The sequence below is a fragment of the Pteropus medius genome, unplaced genomic scaffold, assembly GCF_902729225.1.
Source record: "Pteropus medius unplaced genomic scaffold, Ma_sr-lr_union100, whole genome shotgun sequence".
NCBI lineage: Eukaryota > Metazoa > Chordata > Mammalia > Chiroptera > Pteropodidae > Pteropus > Pteropus medius.
The window spans coordinates 2675230-2684751 of NW_024345479.1; the positions used below are offsets into that span (position 1 = coordinate 2675230).

General features: G+C 49.3%; 1 pseudogene; it reads right to left on the bottom strand.

The window, feature by feature from the left end:
* Window positions 1–222: 222 nt before the first annotated feature.
* On the bottom strand, window positions 223–8685 carry LOC120611202 (transcription factor CP2-like protein 1; annotated as a pseudogene).
* Between the last annotated feature and the right edge of the window lie 837 nt (window positions 8686–9522).

The window sequence follows — 9522 nt, forward strand, 5'->3', positions numbered from 1 at the left end:
TTAAATAAGCACAGTGATTTGATAGTTGAATGGTCTCTTAGAGGTTTTAGTGAATAGTTTTTGCCTAAAGTAATTGAAAAAATATCCAGCCAGATTTATTTATTCCTCTCTCCCAGATTCTGTCCCTTGCTCTAGTCTGTAGTTTAACCAAAGGACATTTCTCCAAGAGGACCATAATGCCAAGAAAACTGAACAAGCATTAAATATATATACCTTTTTAAATTTAATTTACAAAAAGGAAGGGGTGAGTAAAATTTTAAACACGAGTTAATGCACTCAGTTCAGCAACATTTCTTGGGGCCAAAGCTCCTTATCCTTATTGCCAGATTTTTTGCCTCCCAGGCCTGGCCAGCTCAGCTCAGCTTGGGAGGCAGTGTCCTTGGTTCCAACAACTGTTGCTGAGCAGAGAAAAGAAGAGCCTGAGGGCTGTTTCCCTCCCAGGGGAAGGGCACATGACATTTTGGCTCTTTACCTAGAACCTGGTGAAGCAGCGAGTGCTTCACCAAGGCTTCTGGTGAATATGGCCCCAGAGAACCAGGCTGGCATCAGTTTCCTCTTGCAGCAGGGTACTCCTGGGCCTAGGTCAGAACCAGGTAGTAGCCATCTGGATTCTGCAATGAAAGAAGTAAAAAGGGTACCACTAGGATGAGACTGGCCCCCAACCACCACTACTGTGCTGCTCCAGAACCTCCAAAAGGCCTGCATTGCATCTGCCACACCCGTGTTCTTTCAACCCCCACCTCGAATCCACCTGTTTGGGAAGCCGCCTGCAGTGTAGCGGGCCCTCCAAATAACCAGAACAAAGTGACTGGTCAGCAAGCACCTGCCCTTCTGCAGTGTATATTGCAGGTTAGGTGAGGTGGGAGAGAGAGGGAGCCTTAATAAATTCCTGAAGAGAAGCGGGCATTTTTTTCCTTCACGAGAATACATTTATTCAGTCACGTTTTTCCTGAGCAATAAATAGCTGTCTTTCAGCTATATGAATCTCTGTCCTTTTGACACAAAGCTGGCATCTCCCTCTAAAACCCCTACCTTTCTTCACCACAGCCACAGAGTACAATTCATCCTTAAGATTCTGAACCACCTGCAAGGAAGGTGTCACTAAGACAGTTCAGTTCTTAGAGCCAAAGAGAACCAGGGCAGGGAGAGGGAAACAAGTGTTCAGGCCTTTGTGGGGCCTTACAGGGAACTACTTTCCCTTTACGTGGTCTTTGAAAATGAGGATGCCCCCAGGGCCCTGGTGGAAGAGGCAGTGGATCTGATTAGCTGGGAGGGCCAAGAGCTCTGCCAGTTTCCCCATTAGCCCTACTGCACTGAGTTCACCCAGAGAAATCTCTTGATAAAAGCCTAGGGTGCAGGTAGCACAGGGGCAGGGGTCGGTGGGGTGGGGGGCGTCCAGAGGGAGCCTCTGATACCAGGAGGACGAGAGGGCATGGTGACAGCCTCATAGGGAGTGGGGTGAGGGGAGAGAGAGAAGGAAAAAGACAAATCCACTTAGTTTTCACTTCTTATTCCTCACCTTTGGGGAGTTCTCAGACTGAGGGGAGCCCCAAGTTGAAAAGAGGGGATGGGACATCTACATATAAAAGACTGAAACCCAAGTATGATAAGGTTACAATGTTCTAATCCCACTACTAATAGAATGACAAAATCAGATGGGGTTAGGTTGTAGAACATAGGAGAATAAACCCAGGGAGACGTCCTGGAAGGAAAGGACTCATCTGGTCATGGAAGACAGGGGAATGCCAGGGAGGACATCATGGGTCCCAGAAATGGTGGAGCATCACTTTCCAGGCCAGAAGAGGTTTCACGCAGTCACACCTGAATTTCTTGTCTTCCGGGGAGAGAGGCCAGAACCTCACCTGAGTCAAGGTTCTTAGGAACCTCGTTCTCTTGCCTAGATGCTGCCTGAGCCACATAGAAAGCCAGTGACGTATGGGCCTGGGCCAGGGAAACAGTCAACGTATCAGCCCTTCACACCTGAACTAACAGCTCCCACTTAGAGCCCCCATCCCTGGGAGAGACCCCGCCTCTTTCTTAGGCATTTAATGAATGCTGAGAGAGAGAAGATGACAAAAATCCATCTCTGTCCCCCGAAGTTGAGTGCTGTAGAGGGGATGGCCACAGAAAAAAAGGTCACAGGAGCCTAAGTTTTTAATCCAGCCCTGCCAGCCTTGTTCTGTGACCTCAGGCAAGTCAGTGTCCTTCTTGGGCCTGAGTTTCTTCCTCTGTAAAATGAGGGAGTAGAATAAGAGGTCTTGAAGGTGACTTCTGGCTTGAACATTCTATGAAACATTACTGCTAGCTGAGTTGGTAGGTGCCACTATAGTGGGAAAGGGGATCTGGTTGGCAGTGTCCAGCACCTGGCTCTAAGAGTGTCGAAAAGGTGGATCCCGTCGGCAGCCCCACAGATCTGGTAAAGGTCCCGGCAGGTAAGCTTCAGCAAATCAGTGCCTGCAGAATCAGACAAGGTCAGATTTGGGAGGAAGAGGCCTGGGATCAAAGGTGGCCAGGGACACAGTCCAACATTAGTAACCCTAGTATGTCCAAACCTGAGAGTCAGATTTGGATTCAAATCTGACCATCATTATTTAACCTCTTGGAGCTCTGTCCTCACGGGGGTAGTATATGGGATAATAATATAAGAGAAGAGAGTTTAGCAAGCATGGTGCCTAGCAACTCTTAGTCTTAAATAAAAAGTTATTTGAAGGGCGCACAACAAGCCAGGACAGAAACAGGCCTCCTGCCTAAGTATCCCACCCTCAGTCCCCTACAAGTCTGGTTCCTGCCAGACCCCAAACTCACCAGTGAAATTGGCTAGCATCCAGCAGTAGCTGGAGAACCGGTGCCGATGCAACCACTGCCGCGTCTCTAGGATGGAGGCTCCTGAGTTCAGATCCTGAGGCATAAGAGGGAGGCTGGGATAACACCCCAGACCCACGGACTGAGAACGAGGAGGAGGGGAAACACAGCCTCTGCCCTTAGGAGCCCCAAGTCTGAGAGGGGAGACTCATTTTGCTGGTGGGAAGTGCCTGGTCCTAACAGAGAAGTTTTGCAACCTGTGGCCATACCACATCTGTCCACCAGGGAGCAGGGCCACTACTCTGGAGAGTAAGATGAAGATGTTGAGAAGGCTCTGGGATAGTAGTGGGTGGTGGGGTTGGAAAGGAAACTCACCTCAGCTGCGGTGCCCACCAAGGTGTCCAACACGAATGATGGTGAGCAGCAGAGCCTATGGGGAAGCAGAGAGTCAGGGGCTCTGCGGAGCAGTGCAGCCAGTCTCCCGCCCCACGCACCCTCCCCCAGGCCTGCCCTGGGAGGCAGAGCTTGCCAAAGTCACTCACACGTTCCCCAGAGGCACAGGGCTGAGCCTCTTTCCCTGCCTCAGCTGCACCCCTCAGCTTTGCTTCTCCCCCAGTGCATGAGCTGAGGAGCTCTTCATTCTCACCCTTTAGGACTGAGAAGTTGCTCATCCCCACTCACCTCTCTGGGGACAGGAACTTGCAAGAGTCGGGGGAAGTCAGAGGGCTGAGGGGTTGGTAGGACCCTGCGCTAGGTTCTGGCCACGGTGAGCACTGTGGGCAAACAAACAGTAAGGCGGGCCTGGACAGTCCAAGGGTGGCGGTGGCTGTTCCCTCACCTTCCTCCATCTGTCTATTAAGAGCTGACAAGGGGCCTGCCTTGGGCTAGACTTGGTCCCTGCCCTAGAGTGTCTGACAAGCAGACCAAGGTTCCACACAACAGGAGAGTGAACTAACCTGCTGGTCTGCCTGGGGAGTTGGGACAGGCTTCCTGGAGGACCTAGCCAGAAGCAGCACCAGGAAGGGAGGGTCTCCAGGCAGAGGGAGCAGAAATGAGGTGGGAGTGATGGCAGGACACAGCAGAGGCAGCCTGGAAGGCGTCAGCTCCTAGAAGTCTTGAACAATAGTGCGGTTTGTCCTTTCAAAGAAACAGGTGGAATCACTGGGGGCTATGATGATCCTGGAGCAGTCACAGCCCTTGAGGCCTCAATTTCCCCAGGTGTACAATGAAGATCTTTTCTCCAAATCTCCCCTCCTGCCCCCACCACCCTAACACATACATCTCCCTGAAGACGGTGCTCTCACAGGCAGTCTGATACTTGTCTCTCTCATGCAAGGGCTTTTTCTCAATCTCCTGGTCAGTTTTCAGTTTCCGGTCAGCCCCTTTGGGCTACAGAAGGGAGAGAAGGAAATCTCAGAGGCACCCTCTTTACCTGCTCACTTCTCATTACAGAAAGGGCTCTAAGAAAGAGATCAAGCCCCATCCCTCTGTGTACAGAGAAGGAAAGAGTCCCAGAGACAGGACCACAGGCTGAGGGTCTACAGCAAAGCATCCGCACAGCCGGTAAGGCAGGGTGACAGCCCTGAGAGGGAGGGGAGAAGGGCTCCGGTGCTGCCTGTACCTTAAACACCTTGATGAGGCAGCCCGCTGAATGCAGGTGTTCAGGCGGAAGCTCCTTGTCACCGGGTTTGAAAGTGTCAACTTGGAGGTGAAAGGGGACACCTTTCTCTCCACCTTTTTTCCGAGGAGTGAACTCAGTGCTGATGCAGTGAACCTGAGGTGGAGAAGTAAAGAGAAAGCAGGGTGACTCCAGGTCCCACTCACATTTTAGGGATTCCAACTAAAACCCCTTACCTGCCTGTCACCTGTCAGTCACTTTCCATCCCCAAGCAGTGTCTATTCTTAAAGTGTAACTTCTTTCGCTTGTTCGAAATCCTTCAGTGGCTCCACAAGGTTATGGGATGATAAGCAAAGTTCCTGACCCTGACATTCGAACATTTTAAAGAGTCAAGCCAAGCTTTTCTGCATGGCTGCTTCTCCCCCACCACTGAACCCCACTGTCCCAATGAGCCAGCCTATGACCCCAACACACCTGCAGAGTTCTCCCTAGAATCTTCTACCTGGAAAGTTCTCTCTGCTCACATCTGAGCCAAGACATCCCATTCTAGGGTAGGGTTGCCAGTTAAAATACAAGATGACTAGTTAAATTTGCATTTCAGGTAAGCAACAAATACTTTTTTAGTATAAGTGTGTCCCAAGTATTACATGAGATATACTAAAAAAAAATTATTTTAAATTCAAATTTAACTAAGTGTTCTGTATTTCATTTGCAAAATCTAGCAATCTATTCCAAGAAGCTTTCTTGGCCTGCGTCCCACATGGCCTGCAGGCTCTGTGTTCTGCCTGGCACCAGAATTCCAAGGGCAAGCGAGGTCTTCCTCTCTGTTCACATCCACCGCCCAATACAGCCCTCCCACAATCCTCTGAAGAACAGTTAAAGGATCTAACTTTACAGGTGGAGAAACTAAGGCTCACAGAGATTATTTGACCTGAGCAAGGTCCATGCAAGGAAGTGGTAGAACTGAAATTGTGCCATCTGTTTGACTCCTAACCCAGGTGCTTAGACAATGGTGGGCACTCAAAAAAAGAACAAGGTGGTTGATTATAAAGGGAAATCTATTCAATGTAGAAAATGTGGAGAACACTGAAAAAATAAAGATATTTATAAAAATATAAGCACAGGACTCTCCCATCACTCCATCCCTCAGATATATAGCACTATTAACATTCAATTATTGTCTCTTCCTATCTTTTCTCTGGGCAAGAAAAAGGAAAAAAGACTTGTGTATACACACATTTTTATTTTTACAAACTAGAAATCAAACTTTAAATACAAGTTTGTATTCTGCCTTTTCTTACTTATAGGAAAGCAGTTTCTCTTGTCATGAACTGAGACATAATTTCGATGGCTACATAACCACCATTGTGAGCCTGTACTAATACTTATTTAAAAGTTGATCCCCTTCTGATGGGCATTTTAATTGTTTAAAATCTTTTATAGGATAAATTCCTTGAAGTAGAACTACTTGGTTAAAAAGTATGAACATTAAATTTAATAAATTTTGCCCAAGTGCCACCCTACCTACAGAATAGGTGCACCAATCTGCATTCTCAGGATTTGAGGGTGTCTGTTTCCCCAAACCTTACCAATAATAGTTTTTTAAAGTCTTTGCCAGTTACGTACATGAAATTTTAATTAGTATTTTATGAGGTTAAACTGTCTACATTTATTGACAATTTATATCCTTCTTATATAAATTGTCTGCTTATATCCTTTGCCTATTTTTCTATTGGGCTTTCATTTGTTTTGTTTTCTTATTGATTTATAAGAACTTTTTATATATTAAGGATATAACACATTATATGTAGCAACTATTTTTCCCATTTGGTCTCCTTTTAATTTTGATTTTGCCTATGTATTGCATACCATTACTTTTTAGGAAGCTAAGTTGTGTCCTGGGTTTTGTAGTTTCTTCCATTGCTATAATGTTTAACGAGTCTTCCCTATGGTGAGATTCAATAAACACCTATCCATATTTCTTTTTTTTTTTTAACACCTACAGCACCTGGTCTTCCTAAGTGGTCTCCCATCCAAGTGCTAACCAGGCCCCACCACCTTGCTTAGCTTCCGAGATCACGAGATCAGACGAGATCAGGCATGTTCAGGATGGCATGGCTGTAGATCTTATACATATTTCTTCCTCAAAGTACTTTCTGGAAGTGATTCATTCTTACTGTCCCCTCACCCTTACCCAAACTCACATTTCTTTCCCACCTAGGGTGCTGCCGCCCTTATCTGACCTCTGGCCTCGTCCCAGTCCCACCTTCAGACTCACCTGTAGGAAGAGGGAGATCCTCTTGGTTGGGTCCCAAAGAAACTCCACCATGTTGAGTTGTGAGGGCAGCATTTGGGGTTCTATTACCCCCACGGACAGTGGCACATCTGCAGGCATAGCTTCCAAACAGGTAGTAAGTCTCAGCCCTCCCCATCCATAAGGGCTTCCAAGCCAGACAGTAGCCCTAAAGGGTCCTTGGTTCCTCCCCATTCACCAATGTCCAGGATTCGGTCCCCAGGCCAACTCCACCTCTACCCATCCAGCTGCTGCCGCTCCGTGTACTGCAGGTGCTGGTCATGGAACACCACACGCACCACACTCTGTGGGCACAGGAGGGTACGGCACATAGGTCAGAGGGTGCCTGGGCCTTTGGGAACCAGTTCCCACACCTGGGGTAGGCCAACCTTTCCATCCCCTCCCCCACCTTGCCTCCCACCCCCTGGGGGTATAGGATTTAGAATCACTAGATTTGTGTCCAGATGCCCACTTGCCATTCACAAGCTGTGAAACTAGGGAAGTAACTTAGAGACCTTGAGCCTCAGTTTCCTCATCTGTAAAATAGGGGAGTTAATACTTTCCCTACTCTTAGTCATTCTACCTGTTTCTTCTCTTTGCAGCACTTATCAATTTGCAATTTGTAAATCAATTTGTAATTGCACATGATTTGCGAAATTACATGTTTGTCTCACTCAGTGGAATGCAAGCCCCCCCCCCGCCCCGAGAAGGGAACTACATCTGTCTCTTTACTGTTGAATCCCTAGCTCAGTGAACAGTTTCTGGCAATGAATGATTTTTCTGAGAAAAGGAATCATGTGTGTGAATAACACTATGTAAATTTCTAAATCTTGGTTCTGTTACTTACTGGCTCTTTGTCCTTGAGAAAAATACTTAACCTCTCTGTGCCTGTTTCCTCAATGATTCCTACCCACACCTTTGAAGGTCAAACGAAAAGGTAGACTTGTGAGGGTTCTACTTGACAATGACATCACAGCGATGACACTGGCTTCCTGCCCAGAGGGACAGTCACACCCAGCCTTTGCCAGTTCTGGGAGGGGATGCACTTACCTTCAGAAGCCGGGGCCACTGGGTGGCATCACCCAGCTTGGAGCTGCAGAGCATTTGCACCTCATAGGACTGGCCTGGGAGAGATTAAGTGGATGTGTGAGCCCCACTCTTAGAGCAGAGATGGGACCTACCACACCAGCCCACCCTGGGTCCGGTATCCAGAGCTTGCCACCCCACTAACCCCTCTCTTCCCAGGCCCAGCATACCCTGGTTCAGGTAGGTGAGGGCTTCCTCCTGCTGCTTCACAGCTGGCGAAGTGGCTGCACAGAGCACATACTGGAATGCGAGACAGGGAGGCTCCTCTCTGGGGATGCTGGGCAACTCCTCCTGCTTCAGGTAGGGCAAGGGCAGGGACTCCCTGCCAGGGAGAGGAGAGCACTGCCAGCTTGCTGCTCTATGGGACTTTGACTCTCCCTGTCAGGTCCTCCCTCCAGGGAGCCTCCAGTTTCCTATAGCAGGCACCCCAGCAGCAACCAGGACCTAAGGGGCTCTCATCCAGCTCCTCTGGCCTCTGGGACACTTCCCTTAAAGTGCACATCCCAGATACTACCAAATACTTACAAATATCTGCCATAGATTACCTGTTTGTAACCTCAGGGCTTGCCTAATACCAAGTCAATGTCCAACAAAAGCGTCCTGAGTGGGTGATGGTCAGGGTATTTTGAGATGTCCCAGGACCCACTAAGCTCCAGGTACATTTGACCTTTTCCCCACCTCCAAAGGAACCCAAGAGCAGGAAGCCCATCCCCTTCGGCTTGAAACAGATGGTCCTATCACATCCACCACAAGTCAGACCAGGGCCTTCCTCGGGGGCCAAGGGAAGGGCATCTGGCCCTTACCTGAGCAAGCTGCTTGTAGGCCCAGGGTACAGTTCCCCTGGACTAGGCCATAGGTGCTCTGGCTGGTTGTGCCAAAACAGCATCTTGGAAGGGACCAGGGCCAGCTCTGTGACAGAGAGTTCAGCACTGAGTTGGGCTGAACCCATTGGGCCAACCGCCTAGGGCCTCAGCCTTTATACACAGACACAAACCCACTAAAGGGTGGTGTGAGGCCTGGAGACTCTGATTGGCTGAGCATTCAGGGCTCTGGGAAACTTAAGGCCTATTTGGCAGACCAAGCTGGGGGAAATCCAGAAACAGAGTCCCCAGAGCTCCCCAGCATCATCAACTTGAAGGGGAGATGGTGGTGTGGCAAAACAAATCCACTCACCCACCATTCTCCGAGAGGCCCAGGACAACGAGGGGCACCCTCAGGCTTCACGCTTGACTCCAGATCTGTAAGTCATGCAGAATCCTGGAGACCCCTGTGTCTGGACCCTCACATGACCCCATGGGAGGAGCGTAGCCACTCCTGGGAACAGGACAAGCAGATACACAACATTACATGGACCTACAAAGGGTCTTTGCTCCCTGATGGTCTCCCATCCCTCCTCCCCCCACCCCTACACACAGGTGCACTATGACAGGACACCAGTCCTTTCACTGGGGGCTGCCTTGCTAGGGGACTGGAGTTTACAGAACATAGTCCAGCTTGCTGTGGAAACAACTCTGGGGATGGTGCTGGGAGGAAGAGCCTGCCTGTGGGGAGGAGGGGGGCGTGCTTGGGGGTGACCCCTCCCAGGGCAGTAGAAGGAGAGAAGCTCCAGTAGGGCTGGTTTCTTTGTCCCTCCTCTGCCCTAGGGTACAGGATAGAATGTGTTTATGGACGAATACAGTCTGCCTGGGGGAAGGCTTCCTTCCTCAGGCTCAGCTCCCGTTGT